Source organism: Equus quagga, chromosome 12 (genome assembly GCF_021613505.1).
Source record: "Equus quagga isolate Etosha38 chromosome 12, UCLA_HA_Equagga_1.0, whole genome shotgun sequence".
NCBI classification, from domain to species: Eukaryota; Metazoa; Chordata; class Mammalia; order Perissodactyla; family Equidae; genus Equus; species Equus quagga.
Window position 1 is genome coordinate 58070580 of NC_060278.1, and position 19267 is coordinate 58089846.

At 41.5% G+C, this 19267-nt stretch overlaps 1 long non-coding RNA gene across 1 annotated transcript in view; it reads left to right on the top strand.

Moving 5' to 3' along the window:
• The first annotated feature begins 15352 nt into the window (after nt 1-15352).
• LOC124249158 (uncharacterized) overlaps nt 15353-19267 on the top strand; it is a 47732-nt gene continuing 43817 nt past the window's right edge. The window contains exons 1-2 of the long non-coding RNA XR_006891285.1: nt 15353-15489; nt 18368-18563. This is a non-coding gene — a long non-coding RNA (uncharacterized LOC124249158). The remainder of the gene's footprint in view (nt 15490-18367; nt 18564-19267) is intronic.

Sequence of the window (19267 nt, forward strand, 5' to 3'; positions counted from 1 at the left end):
TTTTAGAGAGTGACAGTATCATCTCCTTTCCTCTTTTGTATCTGTGATATTGTGATTTACAATAAGAAATATATATTTGGTATTCATTCATTTCTACCACACAGTTCCTAAAACCCTTGGAATTTCCTAAGTGATGAGAATGATAAAGGTATCCTTTGGAATGCCCTTAGCTCGCCTAAGGTTGGGAGCTGGTCACAGAGGAACAACACCCCTCATACACTCTGGGAAGGGGAAGGAGGATGGAGGTTGAATCAACTGCCAATGGTCAATGATCTAGTCAATTGCAACTACCTAATGAAGCCTCCATAAAAACCCAAAAGGATGGGGTTTTGAGAGCTTTCTGTTTGGTGAGCACATGGAGGTGCGGGGAGAGTGGTGTGCCTGGAGAGGGCATGGAAGCTCGACACCCTTTCCCCATACCTTGCTCTGTGTATCTCTTCCAGCAGGTTCTTTCTGAGTTGTATCCTTTTATAATAAAGCAATGCTCTAGTAAGCAAAATGTCTTTTTGAGTTCTGTGAGCTATTCCAGCAAATTAGTGGAACCCATGGAGGGGGTCAAGGGAACCTCCGGTCTATAGTCATTAGGTCAATAGCACAGGGGACAACCTGCATTTATCCGGCATCCAAATGGGGGCACGGTCTTGTAGGACTGAACCCTTAACTCATGAGATCTGATGCTATCTCCAGATAGAGAGTGTCAGTATTGAGTTGAATTGCAGGACACACTGATGGCGTCTGAGAATTGCTTGGTGGCGTGGCAACACACTGCCCATCAACACATACTAGGAATCGATCCCAGACCTTTAGTATCTCTATCTAGGGCAAAATAAAACAAAAGTATTGCAGGTTCTCCAAGGAGCAGATATTGGAATACACTAATATATGATATATACCATATATACTAATGTATGATATATACTAATATATACCTTTGCATAGGTGTATTCATTAATGGTCCCCTTTGGGGAGATGGCCAATAGTATCAATGTCATAGTATAGTATTTTGAAATATAAGGATATATTTCTCCAATATTTTCTTTTACTTTTTGCTTTCATGGAATCACTAGTTAGACATTCATTGCCTCAAGGATAGAATAAAGCAACAGAAAGACTTAACATTGGGATTTTTACCTGCCTGTTGAGTCTACAGAGCTAAGACCATGGACAGAAAAAGATAGATAGGGCTCATGGAGCAGAATACACAATGGACTGTGGAGAATACATGATGTAAGTGCAGTGCACATCACTAATTCTAGACAAGGAGCCTCAGGGGAGAAAAAGAGAAACTAAGAGGGGAAACACCAATTTTGTGGGCCTTTGAGAAAGGGGGAGCACCTTGTGTTGACCAATCGCTGGCTGATTTCCCAGGTTAGAGCATAACAATCCCTCAATAGGTCTGGAGGAATTCGTTTGCAGAGGAGTTCAGTGCCTCACTTCTCCATCTGGGAAGACTCCAGACTACAAATGGCTCAGGGGTATGCCCAGGCTCTGGGTCACCTCATAGATTTCCCTAAATTCACAGTGTTAAGGATCAGATGTATGTGAAAATGGCCTTGAATGGCACCACTCTGCTTGCTATGCCCGTTAGGACGTAGGGGAGCAGAAGACCCCCTTGCTGTCATGTAGGAGGTGTGAGCAGGTGAGAGAGTTGCATCTGGAGCCATCTTGGGGGCTGTAACAAGGGAGGACTCAGTTGGAACTCTGTGGGCTGCTGAGGAACTGATGGAAATGGAGTCATATTGATGGATGTCCTTCGCTCTATTGCCTTGAAGCTCAATACAACCTCTAAAACTTAGCCCTAACTTCAGAAAAAAGGGAGCACCCCAAGTTGACTGAGCCTGAGATCCTGCTAGGAAGACAGGTGGCTCAAGTCAGGTTGAAATTGGATTGTAGAAAAATAAAGTTGTTTGCACACTTTGGGGGCTAAAATAGGTACCCACAGGTCTATATAACCTCTATAGAAGGAGCACGACCTGGAAAATATTCATTTTATAAACAAACATGTCATCTGTAGGTTCACTCTATAACTGACTTATCTCTGGACATTCAGGGTTCAAGATAGAGTGAGCTCATCAAGGATTTAAAAGATGCAAGCAGACAATTGCTTGCCTTCCAGCCCAAGATATCCCTGTTGGAGGCTGTGTGACCTTGGGCAAGTTTCATAAGCTTTCTGTGCCTCGGCTCCCTTGTCTACAAAATGGGAATATCAGTGATTTATACCTCATAAGACTGTGGTGAAGATTAAATGAGAAACCCTGTAAAGTGCATACACAGTGTCTAGCATAGAAGAGCTCACTAAACATTAGCCAAAATACATACTATGAATGCCAGTTTAAGAATGCAGTTACAAGAATAATCATCTATGAAAAAAGATACTTAAGAGCAGAGTTTAAAGTTAAAACCAGATAAGGTCGCTTGGGGTCAATGAATACATTTAATAACACTCGTGCTTGTTTTCGTAGGGCATGTAGTACCTGATATGAATGACAGTCATGTTTACATGACCAAATCAGGTATTTGTAGCTTTTTTTTCCTTGTCTCTGATGCTTTTTAAACATCTCAACTCACCACGAATTAGTATTCATGGCTTTTTTTTTCATGCATAGTTCAATAATTTTTATGGACATTCATACAAATTAAGACAAATGTCTTAATATGTTCCCAGCAGCCTCTCATTTTTTTGCACTTATTTGCATTTAAGAAAAGTAACCAGTTGAAACAGATGGCTACCAAGTATAATTGGCCAATGATAATCTCTTCTTTGAAGGAAGGGAGTTGAAAGTATGAGGAGGGTAACTATGCCAAGGAGGGGAAGTTGAGTTTTAGTGCCATATTTGGATTATGCTGGCCTGTGAGGGTGGACCCTTTGCGGAAGGAGGAGCTCTCCTGTGAAGCTCCTCTGAGGGCCGGTGCTGGACTGCGGCTCCACTCCCTGGGAGTGTGCTGTTCTGAGGAGAGCACGGACGATGGAGCTGGCCAGCCAGGCTCTCGTTAAGCTTATTTGCCTATCAGCTCTGCAGCTGGTGGGAAACCTGTTTCTCCACCTGTAAAATTAGTATAAAAATGACTACATCCCAGGGTCATCTGTGTCATATAAGAACATATATGTAAAATACTTTGTAAGTCATAAAGAATTACACAAATAGGAGGGATTAAGTTGTTGCATATTTATATTTTCACGTAATGTTCACATTCCTTCTTTTTGTGACTTAAAACTTTCGTATTGAAAAGCAAACATAGTAAATACTTTGTCCATCTAGAGTTTATAATGTAGTTGGCTTGTCTTTTGTCTTTCTCAAAATCCATATTTTTTCAAGTGCAATGTTCTGGAAGCTGCATGGCCCACAGACAAACACACTCACATCTTGCAATGTAATAAAGTATAATTTACTGAGGCACCCCCGCAACAACTCCAGGAAGCATATGGATATACCACATGATTCATTCAGACATGGGTTCATATTCTCAAAGCACCATCCTGATGGAGCATTCCTTTTCTGGTTTTCATATTCTGTGGACTAAACTGTTGACAAAAATTGTAGTGGGTGAGGCCCATCTATTTCAGGGATCAATCTTTAAATGGACTTAATGCAAAGAAAATCAAAAGGATGAGTTCAGAGTCCCATATTGTGAAATTGAATTTATGTGGTTTGCCAAACAACTAACCTAAAGTAACAAATAAGTCTATGCAGAGACTTGATCTTGAAAAATGACATCTCTTCACTAAAAACCTGGTGAAGCCCAGAGCCAGCTGTGGTCAAGGTGCAGTTTCTCTGTCTCGATATTACTAAAGCACCTTCTTTTAGATCTCTCGTTCTGATTTCAGTACCTCACCTCCCATGCTCTGGGTATCACACTGCAGTGTAGTGGTTTAGACCATGGACACTGGGTTTGAATATGGCTCTCTCCTTACTTTACAGTTGTGAGACCGCAGACGAGTTGTTAAACCCTTCCAGGCTTTCATTTATGTTCTGCACGCTGTAGCGGGATGAATGGTAATCCCCCCCAAAACATTTCCACATCCCAATCTCTGAAACGTATGAATGTTATTTGGAAAAAGGATCTTTGTGGATATAATGAAATTAAGGATCTTGAGATAAGACCATCCTGGGTGGTCCAGGTGGGCCCCAAATCCAATGACAAGTGTCCTTGTAAGAAGAGGAGAAGATGTAGGGCAGAAGAGGAGACGCTGATATGAAGAAAGAGGCGGAGGCAGGAGTAAAGAGGCCACATGCCATGGAAGCCAGGGAATGCTGGCAGCCATTCTGCTGGTGGGTGCGGATGTGAAGCTGAGTTTTATTGCCACCATTTTGATGATGCTGGCCTGTTAAGCCGGATCTGGAAGAGGCAAGGAGGATTCTTCCCTGGAACCTCCAGCCCTGCTGAAATATTAGTTACAGATGTCTGGGCTCCAGAATTGTGGGAGAGTAAATTCCTGTTTGTTCAAGCCACCCAATTTGTGGCAATTTGTTACACGGTCTCAGGAAACTGATGCAAGCACCTGCACCTGAAATTTGTTGTGAGGATGTAAATCAATTGATATAATGCCTGGCACAGAGTAAGTGCTCAATAAAGTTGAGCTGTCATTGCTGTTGGAATTATTGCCTTCTGAGTGAGGTCTGTCGTTTTTGTGGCTGGCATTCATTCTTCTTAACATCATCTTGACTTTCCTTCAAGGAACTATTGAGTTTTAACGTCGAAGGAATGATGCCTGGACACAAAATGACTGGTACCAATTCATTGAGGAGCCCGAGAGTGACTGTCCATTTTCTCCTGCCATCAGACCCGGAGATGCCCCGATTCTTTGCCTTGTATTCCACTTTATGGGCTGCGCCATAGTCTTTCTCCTCTCAAGTCATATCTGTGTGCAGTATGTAGGTAATCTCTGGAAAGTACTTGCCCAGTAATTGGCACATGGTAAGAGCTAAATAAAATAAGAGCTATTAATATTATTTTCCTACTAAAAATTATAATTTCACTTACCTAAGAATAGGAGATGACAAAATAATTAATGCAGTAGTTACAGAGTAGAACATTTGCAATTATGAACAATGTGCGGATATGCTAAATAACAAAGCAAGAAACAAAACTGTGCAGGCAATATGATCTCAATTTTGCTAAATACAAATACTCATATAGAAAAAGTTAATGGAGTACATCCAAATGAAAACGGCAATTATTTTTAATGTCATTGGAGTAATTTAATTTTTTTGTTATTTTTTCCCCAGATTTATCTACAGTGAGTGTGTACACCTTTTATAATTAGAAATAGTAAATGTTATACATTTAAAACATATATCTAGTGGCCGTTCATGCTCTGTAATAAAATTTGAATCTCCTTGGCTGTCCTTCAAGACCTTTTATGATCTGACCCAGTCAACCTTATTTCCCACTCTATCCTGAGCACAGAGATCTCTGTGTTTCAACCATAGCTGCACTGACCTGCAGGTACCCAGTGTCCATTCCTGCCCCAGTGCTCTCACTCATCCTGTTCAACTCACTTGGTCCTCCTTGCATCCAAATTCTACCCATCTCTCAAAGCCTACACCTGCCAAGACCCTCTGAGACAGCCCCATTCTTGATCTCTTTTCCTTTGAACCTCTTTGTCCTTCTTCAGTGTTAAATGAACTTGGCTCTGATTTCTATACCACCTCAGTACTATAATCTACCACTTTACATGTGTAAATCATAGCACTTTAAAGATATTGCAGACTTCCTGAGAGCAAGGTCATGTAGCCCCTGTGGTCTCCCCAGGGGAGTTCAAAGCACATCAGAGATGTCTCAGGTAAACATTTTTAGGTTGTAAATAAGGGAAACCAAACTCAAAGCAGTTTCTAAAAAAGGGGCATTTGTTGGTTTACATAAATGGAAATCCGGAGGTCAGGTGAGCCTCACAGTGGCTTTGACCTGTTCCTCTGAGGGTCTCCTGGCTTTGCTCTCCCTTGTGCGTTGGCTTCATTCTCAGGAGGGCTTGCCTCATGGTAGCAAAAAGTGCTTGCTGTGATTCCAGGCATTATGTCTGCTGCAACAGGCACTCTTCAAAAATCCTGATTCACTCTGATGGGACAGGACTAGGCCACATGACTACCTGGCACCAGGGTGTGTGACCAAGAATTGAAAGCATAGGTTGGCTGACTTGGGTCAATTTCTCCTTCATTGGAGTGGAGTCTGGAAGGGCTCCCCTCAAGCGCATAGGTCTATGGAGATCAGGGGATGGTGGGGAGGCAGAGGGCGTGATAGGTAGGGAGAAAACAGGTCCCACTCTGTACGAATTCAGCAAACACTGCCTGTTTGAATCATATCATGTCTGAAAAATTGGCTAATGCCATCAGTTCATCCTAGCACGTAGCCATGAAATTCAATCAAAATGTGTCATTGACATCACTAAAGGAAAGCTTAAAGGACTGAAATGTTTCGTATATCAAATAAGTGCCTAGTTAATATGTTTTCAGGACATTTTCTTCAACAGAAGTTCCAGAATGAGACTAACTAAACAACTGTTTGCTAAACCAACCAGCTACTTTCAGAGAATAACCCCACTAACAGGTGGCACATTAAATTATCATTATGTGTAAGTTTTTATACACTAAAACTTGACATTTCTTAAGAAACAATCGTGTGCTCAGGACTGTTCCAAAATAATAATTTACCAGAATCCTATCTTAAGGATTTAATAAAGACTTTTTGTTAAAAAATCCACAAAAGCCCATGTAAAATAATTGTCAAAATATAGTATAAATTAGAAACAGTTTAAATTTTATGGAATTCTAATATCTTCAAGTTTTTGTTCCAGTGTTTTATATAAGCTTTAATAGTTGCTGCCAAATTCAAAGAAACTATTATTGAATGATAAATACTTGAAAATCTTTCATGTTCAATTTTTGTTTTCTCATTTGTAGCCTCTTTAAAAGACTAGCTTATTAAAAATTGCTGTATTATCACTTATGGTTGCCACAGAATAACGTTATACCTTGAGGTCACATTTACATCTTTGCAATTCACCACAATATCAAGAAACATTTGGGATGAGATATAGAACTCAGAAATTTTACTCTAAAAAGAGCTTCTTAGGGGCTGGCCAGGTGGCGCAGCCGTTAAGTTCGCCCGTTCCGCTTCAGTGGCCCAGGGTTCCCAGATTCGGATCCCGGGTGCAGACATGTGGTAGGCGTCCCAGATATAAAGTAGAGGAAGATGGGCATGGATGTTAGCTCAGGGCCAGCATTCCTCAGCAAAAAGAGGCGGATTGGCAGCAGATGTTAGCTCAGGGCTAATCTTCCTCAAATAAATAAATAAATAAAATAAAATAAAATAAAAAGAGCTTCTTAGACATTCTCTCCCAGAAACAATAAAGATCACTTTCACCTGGAGAAAACTCAACTGCTATTCTATCCTGCAAATTCTATGCCGTTATTTCCTTCCTTTTTCTTTTTCTTTCATTAGAACTATGCTTGAGACTCCATATTCGATGATTCACAATTCTTGGTTCAGATCTTCCTGATTTCTGTGCCAGCCCAGTCCTGAGGGATATGGGGTAGCTGACAAATAGAAGAGAAGAGCCTGTGGATGGCGCATTATCACTGTTTGGCAGGGTATGGAACGAGACAGGAGGCCCCAGGAGGAGAGCAGGAACCCTAAAGCATGACAACTCAATTCTCAACAGCTCTTCTGGACCATAGAGATGATTTGGCTAACAAGTTCCTCTTTTAACCGTCAAAAGCCCCCAAGATTGGTTAAATTCGTTAACATACAGCTGGTATCAGCTGTAACCTAGGAACATGGGCAGAAATTTTGCAGGACGGCAAGTCTGAGGATACAAAAAAATTTCCACAACCTGGAGCACTCAGTTTGTTGGGGGCCTGGGAGAGAAACCATCAAGTAGGGGAGGTCTTAAGAAAGAGATGGGAAGTCGCACCAGCCGAGGGGGAGGAATGGGTGCAGGAGCCATTGCTAATTGCAAGCCACTTTTCAGCTGAGAAAAGGGAAGGGCTGTCTTTCACAGGACGAGTGAGGTTATTATCACTGGGTTGCTGTGCTGTCAAGAAGAGATTTGGGTGTGGACAGCAAGAGCATCCTGAGTCCCTTGTCATACTGTCTGTAACCTTCACGGTGAAGAAGGACGCATTTTCCCATAGCTTGTTATAATAAAAGGGATTCAGAGGCAGCTGTGCCCTCTGCAGACTCTGGGATGAAAGGGTCTGATAGAAAACGCTAGAGCAAGTTATATCAACCCACCTCAACGCGTGGCGGGGGGCGGGGGAGTGGGAGAGAACCCAGAAGAGGCTCTTTGAAGTGACAGAGAGAAATAAAGAATATAGAATTCTGGTTGTGCTGGGAAAACAAAGGAAAACAGATACAATATCTGAGGGTAAATAAGAAGTTGCTCCAAGGGAGCAGCCAGGAGAAGATGGCTCCTGGAGACAGAGAGCACTTCACGAGAGCCAGCTTTGTCTGAGGCCCCGGATGAAAAGCCAAGAGGAGGGAAAGCATCGTAGCATTGAATGGAGGGAAAAGCAAAGGAAAATGAGAATAATAGGTCTTCGGTAGATGGGACCCAGGCTGAGATTGAGAGAGGAAGGGCTCTCTAGCCTGAGCCAGGGGTAAAACTTCATGCCTACGAAGTGGAAAGGAAATGAGCCTTCAAAGAATTAAACCTAAAATTGTACGAATATGGAGATAGTGCAGCTTAAAGTAGAAATATATTTTAATACTTAAGAATATGGTAACTAGTGATACAGCCTCTGAATCTCAGAAAGCAGTAAAACATAATCTTAATAGAATATGAATCAAAAGGCTGGATACAAGGAGTAAAATTTATTTTCCTGAATTTAGGATTTCCAAGTGGCCAAAAATAAAAGGCCCCTTCTGGGCAGGATTTCCATCAGAATAAGGGCTTTTCAGAATGTGCAGACGTAAGGCACTTAAGGGACGGCGGCTGAATATCCTGGCTCCTAGCGTCTGTCAAACAGGGGATCTCCCCAACTTTAGGGAGGAGGAGAGAGCTGCTGGGGGTGGGGTAGGCTGTGTATGTCAGTTTTCCAAATCAGAAAAGTGAAACTGCAAGGTCACATAGCTAATGAAGCAACTTAGGTGGTAGTCTCTGGAATTATGCATACTTGGGGTTGAGCGCCTGTTTCACCAGTTACTGCCTCTGTGACTTTCAACAAATGACCTAACCACTCTGGGCTTTAGAAGTCATCCCTAAAGTGGAGGGAATGGCGATTTCTCTATACCGTTGTTATGGAAATTGAAAAAACTAATGTATAGAAAGAACTTGATTCTGTGCCTGGCAAATGGTAAATTCCGTAAGTGAAGTTGATGCTATTGTTGTTGCTTATGAATATTGTTGAAAATGTGGGGTCAGACCAGGCCCTGGAACTTCAGACTTCTACTCCAGGGTTCTTCCTACCAGACTGGGCAGGGAAACATGAGACCTGGATCAGAAACATGTTTATGGATGTGATTTAAAGATGAGAGAACGTCAGACCCTGGAATGTGAGATGCAGGTTTTTGAAAGATACGGGAAGATATTTCAAATGGGCCCAGGAAAAAGTGAAAAGAGTCCTGAAAGCCATCAAAATGTTATCTGTGCGTTTAAATATTTCCAAATGTATGAAGTAGGGCTGATCACTACTAATTTACACGTATATGTTAAAAATTTGGTGCTATACTTGTTCCAAATCACTCAACCTATTTCGTGTTTGTGTTTATTAAAAAAAGCCAAAGAATTGGGGGGGGGGGGGGGGGGGGGGCTGTGTGTTGATGGGGATGAGCAAAATGCAGCATAATTGTTATAAATAGGCAATGGCAATTTTGCCCAAATTACCCAATTTTTAAGAACAAAGCAGAAGACAAACAATGACTATTTAAAATGTGAGCAGGTGTTACAGGTTAGATGTAGATTTTTAACACCTAAGTCCCTCTGCTTACATTAGAAAGGTAATAATATCCATTTCATTTTAACACGTGAAGCCCTGGGAGCCTCCAACGTTTTTCTGATTCTTCTCAACCTTCTTCTTGACAAGCTGCACATTTTCAAAATGAGCTTTTAAATTCCAAGTCCAGTCATCCCTGGTTCATCTTTTTGGTTATGTCTGTAGAAAGATACATAAAAGACAAGATAATCACTGACAGCCCCGGTATCCTAGATCATAAATCACTGTTGAACGCGCAGAGCCAAACTTGTGATTCATTAGATATACGTGGCCATCTATGTTATTAGCTTCAGTGTAATTCAATAGTGATATTAAGGTAGAGTTTAGGTTGAGCTGTTGCACAAAGATAAAACTCAGGATTTCAGAAAATTTTGAATAAAGCATTGTATTTTAAAGGAAAATGTACTGAGTAAAGGAAAACTTGATATGACAGGGGTCCCAAAGAAATACTAACAATGAGACCTATTCTTACCAAGGAGAGAAGAAGGCCCTTGAATTGATGGGAGTAATGGGCCAGACGAAGAGAGATGGTAAAAACAGTGGAAGATTCTCCCCTCTCTAAAATTAATGTTTCAAAACTTAGAAACTTGGTAGAAATCTGTGGACGATGAGGAAATTACTGCTGAAAGGGGAAGACATCAAAAATAAATCATCCAGAGATGAGAAGTCTTGCTCATTTTCCCGTGATACCAGAGAATACTGGTAGGGAATGGGAAGCTGTAAATAAGAAAATAGAAAGCTTTCTAGAAAGGAGGAAAGTTAGACTTTAAAGAGCAAAATAAACATGAATAGCTGCTGAAGTGATTAATAGACTGCACTGGTTTAAAAACACTCAACACATCAATTGTAGCAGGAAGAGCAAAATGAGATAAATACTTGTAAGACAAGGTTAAGGAGACACATGGAGATAAAGAGCAGGCATTTCCTTACCCTTCAGGCAAGGATGAAGGCACAGCCTCCAGGCATCCTGGAGTATTTGTGGTGGTTGGTTTATGGGATTAAAACTGACAGATGAAGAAAAAGAAATTGTGAATAATGGAGATAGTTCTTTAGAGCCTTGTTTAAGAGCAAGAAAAAGGTGCTCAGAGAGGGGAAAGAATGTGGGTTAATACCACATCAAAGCATGGAGAAGCAAATGAATTAACAGAAGGTACAGGTCAGAATGTGCAGCTCTGATGGGCTTGATGGAGAGAGATTGTTCTCTGGTCCGAAGTTCTCACCTTGGATTCCATGTACTTTGGAGCACCAATGGGGGAAAACTTGTTTTGGTTGCACTTTTCAGTGGCAGATAAATGGGGTAAAGGCAAAATAATTGACACAGGTGGTAGACAATCACGTCTCTAAAAGGAAATGAAGAAAATATAAAAATGGAATGTCGATGACATGACAAAATATTGATTTTTCAGTTTTCTGTTGGATCTTGCTTATGAAACTTCTACGAAGAAGAGTTGACAAGGTCTACCTTCCATTTGACGTATCTTCCCTTTGATGGCAGCAAATTCCTCCTTAATCTTTGAGGGCTGCTCACAGGCTACCTTTCTGGGGGGGCCTTTCCTTTCTCGCTGGGGCGCCTCCACGTCTCTGCCATGGTAGCACTGCGCCCGCAGTCCTCCTACCCTCCCAGGGGCTATCATTTTCAGTTCACATGCTGGTTTCACTTTGACGGAAAACTTCTCTAGGCAGATAGATTTATTTTTTCTTGTTGATATTTTTAATCCCAGCTCCTAGGCTGGGATCTAATTATAGTTGGCATGCAATACTTGTTAACTGAATGAATGATCTTAAGAGAAATAGTGAGCTTCCCAAAGAAGGATGTCTATAAGGATGTTTATTTCGCTTGAGGCGAGACAGACAAGACAAGTCACATGGGGTGGGCCTGGACCCTCAAGCTGCTGAAATATGCTCAGGGACTTTATCTGATTCCCAGTAGCAGAGCTGGAATCTAGACCTTTTGTAACAAAGGCATCTCAGTGTCCTGTGGGATAGGTGCCTCCTGGGAGGTGTAGACTGTCCTGGCGGGTGTGAGTCCTGCGCATGTGTATGCCTCTGAATGCAGCTTTTTCTTAGCTCTCAAAATAAGTGGCACTTCAACCCTAGATGCTTCTTCCAGTTCCTGGTTAAAATTTTAGGTTCTTTGTACCCTGAGCATTTCCCTGAGCCCTGGACCACCTGCCTTGCCCTTGCCATTGACACCTCTTCACTGTGTCCACATAGGCTGGGTGAGGTCCTGCTTTGTTCAGCCCTGATAGACAGACCCTTATGGAACAGCACAGCTGTCGTACAGTCTCTGGCTGTCAGGCCTCCACTGAGCAGGTTACATTTTTTGAATCCTTCTCATCATGTCCTTGGCTACTGCTTCCATCCTGGTCCGAGCCACCCCATCATCTCCTCCAATAGTCTCTTAAAAGTTCTCCTTACATCTATCCTCATCCTGCTTTAGTTTATTTTCAATACGGTGGCCAAAGTGATCCTTTGAATACTGAAATTACTACTCAACTCTGGCAATGACTCACCAATTCATTCAGAAGAAAAAGCCAAATTCTCTGCCACAGATTGTAAGCCCCTACAGGATGGGGCCCCTCCCTGATGCTTCTGCTAAACTTTACCTTGCTCCCTCTGCTTCTACTTCCCTGGCCTCTCTCTTCTCCTTAGTGGCACTGGGCATGATCCTTCCTCAGGGCCTTTGCTTATGCTGTTTCCTATTCCTGAAAGCTTTCTTATGTCTCAGCTTAGGAGAGCTCTAAATCTCAGTGGCATATAAAAACAAAGATTTATATTTTTCCACGCCCAATGCCTACTCTACAGTGTGTTATTTTTGACTCAGGTCGAAAGAGCAGCCCTTATCTAGACGTTACTGATAGCATGGCAAGTGATAGCATGGCAAATGAGAGGAAAATATGGGAACAACATTAAGGACCATTGCTTTTTTTTTTTAAAGATTGGCACCTGAGCTAACGTCTGTTGCCAATCTCCTCTCTTCTTTTTTTTTGTTTTTTCTTCTTCTCCTCAAAGCCCCCCAGTTCACAGTTGCATATTCTAGTTTTAGGTCCTTCCGGTTGTGCTATGTGGGACGCTGCCTCAGCATGACCTGACAAGCGGTGCCATGCGCCACTGAAGCAGAGCGCATGAACTTATTAACCACTCTGCCACGGGGCTGGCCTCAGGAACACGGCTCTTAACACTTAGAAATAGATACATCATTCCACTCATATTTCTTTAGTTAAAAAGAGTCATGGCCAATCCTGATATCAATTGGTCAGTGATTTATAACCTCAAAAAGAGACGCAAGATCTATTTGGGACAAGAATGCAATCGATCACACCCCAGATATCATCTTGCCCAATTCCCTCACTTTCCTCAAGTTTTGCTTAAAACTCACCTTCACCATCAGGCGTCCGCATTTTACTAGTACAACCTGCTCCATCTTAGTCTACTTGGTTTACGGTCCTTCCACCTGCCAGTTAAGCCCTCTTTAGCTGCTTCTCAAATGAATCAACAAGAAGCAGTTCTACCTAGCTTGCAGACCTGAACTCGGCATTCGAATGCCCTCAAAGAAAAGGTGAGGTAGGTTCTTCTCTGCACTCCCGACACCTGAGGAGCCCTCCTTGGGAAGAGCTTTCTTCTGTCCCTGTGCCCCAGGCTTGCTTTGGGTGGAGTTCCATGTCTGAAGCTGTCTAGCATAATGGGCTCTGGGTTATGAAATCAATAGGCATGAGTTTAAATTCTAGCCTTGCAAATTTAATAGCTGTGTAACTTTATGCAAGATATTTAACCTTTTGGAGCCTCAATTTTTTTGTCTTTAAAATAGGCGGAATAATGACTTCCTGAATGAGGGTTGTATTTCTCCAGCAAAAATAGGAGATGAAGAGTAAATATGTGAAGCTCTCCAGGGGAATAAAGAAAACCCAGCGAAAGTATAAATCTAAAACAAATGCCGAAAAATGAAAATATTATTAAAGTAACACTTGGCTATTAAAGTTATATACTAGACTATTAAAACCATAAAAATGAGGAGAAATGGAAAGATTACGCTGTTAAAGCTATTAATGGAGGCTTTAATGAGACATTTTACTATTTAAATTACAGAGTAATAAGATGCAAAAGGAAATTAAGAAATTGAAATAAAGGAAGAATCTATTACTTGTCTAAACAGAAATTTGAAAACAATGTAAGGTGAATATAGTAAAAAAAAAAAAAGAAAGAGAAAACAAGATGAACCTAAATAATAGAGAATTTCATTTTTCATTATAGAAAATAGATTTTTTTTTTTTTAGCAGATTTCCCTGTACATTTCTTTGTGGCTGGCTTTGGTTATCATTCTGTATGGTGTCCTGATGGGGACATTTTGGTGGTCCTACATGGCTATAGGAATGTCTTAATGAGGAGACATGTCTGGCAGGAATGCTGAGCGTAATACGCAATTGCTTTATCATATAATGTGATTCCCCTTTAAGAAAGGAGAGGATCCCAATGCCCTGGGGTTGAACTTTGCCTTCTGTGTCTTAGGTAATATGACCAGCGGAAAGAGAGTAATCTGTTGAAAACAGTGTTTTGAAAAGAAAAGGGCATTAGGCAATCCAGGAAAGTGACATGGCCAATAAGACAGCAGAGTAGAGGATAAAGTCAACAGTATGAAAAGGAAAACCTGGACAGCTACGAAGAATAACCAAGGGACTCGATACTTTATAAGTAAGTGTCTGTAGGACTTGAGGATAAGGACCTGTGGAAGATGTTCGAAGGGTTTGCAGAAACAGAACTCAGAGAAAGCAGAAATGTCTTGTGGAATGGTTTCCATAAACTACCAGAAGCAGCACAGCTCTGAGGGAGGAAAGACACTGCCCCAACAACGGCAAGTGAAATCGAGGGAGTAATACATCTTTTGAGCTTCCACTATGTACCAGCTTCTGTATTAGGCTCTTGGTTTACCTTTTACTTTATTAATGTTTACAGCAAATTTGTGAGTTAGACATTACATATTATTTTTTTAAACGAACAAACTGAGTCTTGGAGAGGTGCCCTAGCTTGCTGAGGGCTAACGTGTGTGGTTTGACAGAGCCAGGATTTCAACTAAGAGATATCTAGCTTGAACATTTTCTTTGCTTCCCAGTTCTCTGCTGTAGCCCTCTGGTGGAGGAAAGCAAAAGGAACAGTGAAATGCTGCATGCTAGGACATGAGCAATCCCTTTGATCCAATCAATATTCGGGAAAAGTACAAAACCCATAATATGCTAGGAGAGATGAGCTCTCTTGAGAAAGGCAGTGATGACGTGAGATTGCCTCCAGGTAATCACAGGTCAGAACAAAGTGCACGCACATATGTGAGTTGGTGGCTGTACATCATGTGGAACGATAAGTACATAGCAGCTACAAGGATATTTCACACATCCACCATCCCTCCCGGGTCTCCAGGCTATCATATTGTTTTGTACTGTTTCTTTATTTTTTTGGCTGAGATGGGTTGTGGGGATGTGAGAGAAGGAGGCAATGGCCTGGGCCGGAAGACAGAAGGGGAGTGAGATGGAGAGAGCTGGATGAAAACTGGGAGTCAACCAAAAAGGTACAAGTTGGGTTTGTCTGTTTGGTGTGAGTCAGCCAGTACGTATGCTCAGCCCACTTCTGCGGGACTGCTAAATTCTGGTCCTCCCCTTTCTCCTCAAGGACTACCTCCTCTCAATGCTCAGACTTTTTCCCCTTGAATTCTCCTTAAAATTTCATGTTCTTTAGCATTCTCTCATATTCTTTTGTCTTTTTATATGCAGCCAGTTCTGAGTCAGCTCAGTTCTACCTCATTATCTGTCCATCTACCCTCTTATCTCTGTTCCTCTGTCAATAAGGACCTACTTATCACTCACGTGGATTCCTACAATACCCTCCTAACAGATGCCTTGGTCTCCAGTCCTGTCGCTCTTTCGAATCCACTGGATGCACTCTGATCGATGCCTGCACAATTCTCATTATGTTACCGTGCTGTTTATAGCTGCTCAACAGCTCCTCATCCATTTCAGGCAAAGGACAAACTTCTTAGCATGGCCTAAAAAGCCCTTTGTAAAAAGCGCCTGTAACCTCTCCAACAGCAATTTAAGGCTTCTTTCTCCCTAAATGCAATCCTCTAGCTTTCTACACCTGCAGCATATTCTCTCCACCTCTGGGCCTTTGAGCGTGCTCTTCTCTCTAGTTGTAGCATCCCCCACGGTCCTACATTCACCAGGCTGGCTCCTGCTCAACCTTATGTTTTGGGGTTCCTTTGTCTTTCTGACAGACCAATAGGAGATTCTAAGAAATGCTTTAAGTTCTGATTCTGTGAGGTTCCTGTTGCAATGTTCATGAGAATCTCTTCTCATATCATAACAGTAATTGTTAATTAGTATGAACATTAAACTTGTGAATTAATCATTAACCAATACAATGTGCCAAGCATTGAGTTAGGCCTTAGGGGAAAAAGGTGAGCAAGACATAGCTTCTGCCCTGGAGGAGTCACAGTCCAGGGAGGAGACAAATTTGATTAACTGTCATACAACGTGGGAAACGCCGCAACAACTATAAAATTCCCAAGGAGATGATGGCCACCCTGCCCAGGGAAGTTGGGGAAGACTTCACAGATTAGACAAAACTTTAAAACCCTACCTTGAAAAACTTATAGGACTTGTCAGGTAGAGAAGGAAAGAAGAGAAATGCTAGGCAAAGAGAATAGCATATTATTATAATAACCGGACTTAATACTATTATTTCATTTGCTAATCCTGCTATTTTGACTTTTTTTTACCATTAGCAAGGCCTTAACTTGAGGTAAAGAGAGTGGACTTGGTGAGTTTTTACTAGACACATCTACTCATTTCCCAGTTAGGATGGGGAATGGCATTGTGTTGGTGTATATTTATTGCCTGAGGGTTCCTCTTTCCTTTTGGTGGGGTCGCAGACAATTTTGAAAGTCCTTTCACAAATGACGGCCTATGTAAGTTTCAATTAGCAAAATCACAGCTCTTTTGAACCTTGCTGACTCGGGTATTGACCCCGTGGGAACCTTCTTGCCTCTGGTGTAGACTGAAATGTATATAGCATTTGGTGCTAGTGGTTTTATTTGGGGTATTTGGACATATTTACATTTTTGCTTAGGAAAGCATCTTTCTGAACTGTGACTACAAACTGTGAATTCCACTAGAAAACAGGTCTTTAGAATCTTGGCAAGGTTCTCATGTTCACTGTAAGCTCGATTTAACCATCTTTGGGATTTGTCTGTGGAACACATATGTTCTTATTAATTGATTACATATTAATAAAAATGATAACAAGTTAACAGTTGTGGATGCTTTTCAGTGGAAGTGCTAGCATGATGAAACAGGCTCTGGTAAACTTCTGTTCCATTGGCTTCTACTTAACCAAAGATGGAGAAATACTTTAGACTTACTTCACTTTAAAAATGTGGTAATGGTCTATTCAAACTTGCTGCAAAGTAAATTACAGTGAGCAATCTCTGCTCACCGAAATTTCTGCCATTTCTCGCCTCACCACCCCCTTCCACACTCATTCCATCCTTAGACGAGCTTATTTGGCATAGTTCTGCTTTCAACTATAATAATAATAATAATAATAATTGTCATTATTATTATACACACACATATCACTCATTACGTGCCAGGTAACATTCTGAGTATCTTATGGGTATCTAGTTGTTTAATCCTTCCAATAGCTCTTTGTGGTGACACTATTACTATTTCATTTTATAGGTAAAGGAGCTAAAGCACAGAGAGGATAGTCACATGCTCAAGGTCGCAGGTAGTCATTGATGGTGCTGGGATATGAACTCAGACAGTCCAGCCACAGGGATGGTACCCTTAAATACCGTGCTACACGCCTCTTTAAAAACGGTCAGAGGAAATGCGCTTTCATTCACAGAGTCATAGCAGGAGGTTAATTGATTGGAGGACACAGGGAACCCCACGCAAGCAAGTGAACCTCATCTTAAATTGGAAGTGAGAACTTGGGTCACTGGAGGTGGCAGGAGTAAGAATATGGGACCTGTTTCATTATGGTAATGGCCATGGCTGTATTTCCAGTACCAGTCTCAGATGTGTGATGTAGCAGAATTCAACAATCTTAGTTGAATCAGTGAAAGATTGAATGAATGATGAATATTGCACGGGATGTAAGATCTTCCAGTTATGTCATTGGTAAACAGCTCCTCCGGGCTACTCTTTGAAGTGAGTAAAGAAACTCACTACACTGGTCACTCCCTGAAATGCCAAGGTCTGGCAATCCCAGGAGAAGGGAGATGGGAGAAGAGGAACGAGGACAACCACGTACAAATAGCAGCAATTACATTTATTCCAGTTGATAAAATAGAATCATTAAATTTTTAATGATCTCCGTACTGAGATTCCTTACTTTCTTTTTTTTCATGCTTTTCCTCCCAGTAATCTCCTTTTCTTTAAATTTAGGGCTACAGTAGCCATTTTGAGAAGAATTGTCCCAGTCAACTTTAGAGCTGATGGAAACAGGACAAGAAAACTGATCTCAGATCTTTGTTGTTGAGTCTAGAAGTGGAACCAGACTGTCTTCCTACCCCCTTCCTGCACCTGAGCAGCTCACCATCTCCAGAGGAAAGCACGCAATTGACTCCATCTCATTTTCCAGGTACAGTCATGTGCTGCATCACAATGTTTCTATCAAGATGGACCACATACGTGACGGTGGTCCCATGAGATTAGTAGCATACAGCCTAGGTATGTATCAGGCTATACCATCTAGGTTTGTGTAAGTACACACTATGATGTTTGTGCATCCATGAAATCGCCCAACAATGCATTTCTCAGAACACATCCCCGTCATTAAGTGATGTGTGACTGTTGACCATATCTCTCATTTGAATACTCAACACAGCTTGGCAATCCTGCTACAATTCCCTAGCATAGTCATCTTCTTACTTTCTAAAAGGACCACTTTACTCCTCTTGTCTTGATAAGTCTTCTAAAATTTCTGTTCACTCCCAGCTGGTCATTTCCCTCATATTTATTTCGAAAACAGCAGTAATCAGACAGGACCTTTCTTATCTTCTCAGCGCTAAATCTACTACCGCCTTGTATGTCAACCCCACTGCCATCTGCCTATTAGTCCAAGTGTCCCTACTTCTATGTAAGGCTGCTCCTCTACTTGTGATTGGAAGCCCATGTTTCTTGCCTTCTCAAGGACTTTGCTTCTGCAATAGTTTTCTTCTATTTTTCTTAGAAATATTTTCATCTCTAGTGGAATTTTATTTGACATATGAATATGCTCTAATATGTCCTGTTTCAAACAAAAGCCACATTTGACACCTATCTCCCTCAAGCTACAGCTCCATT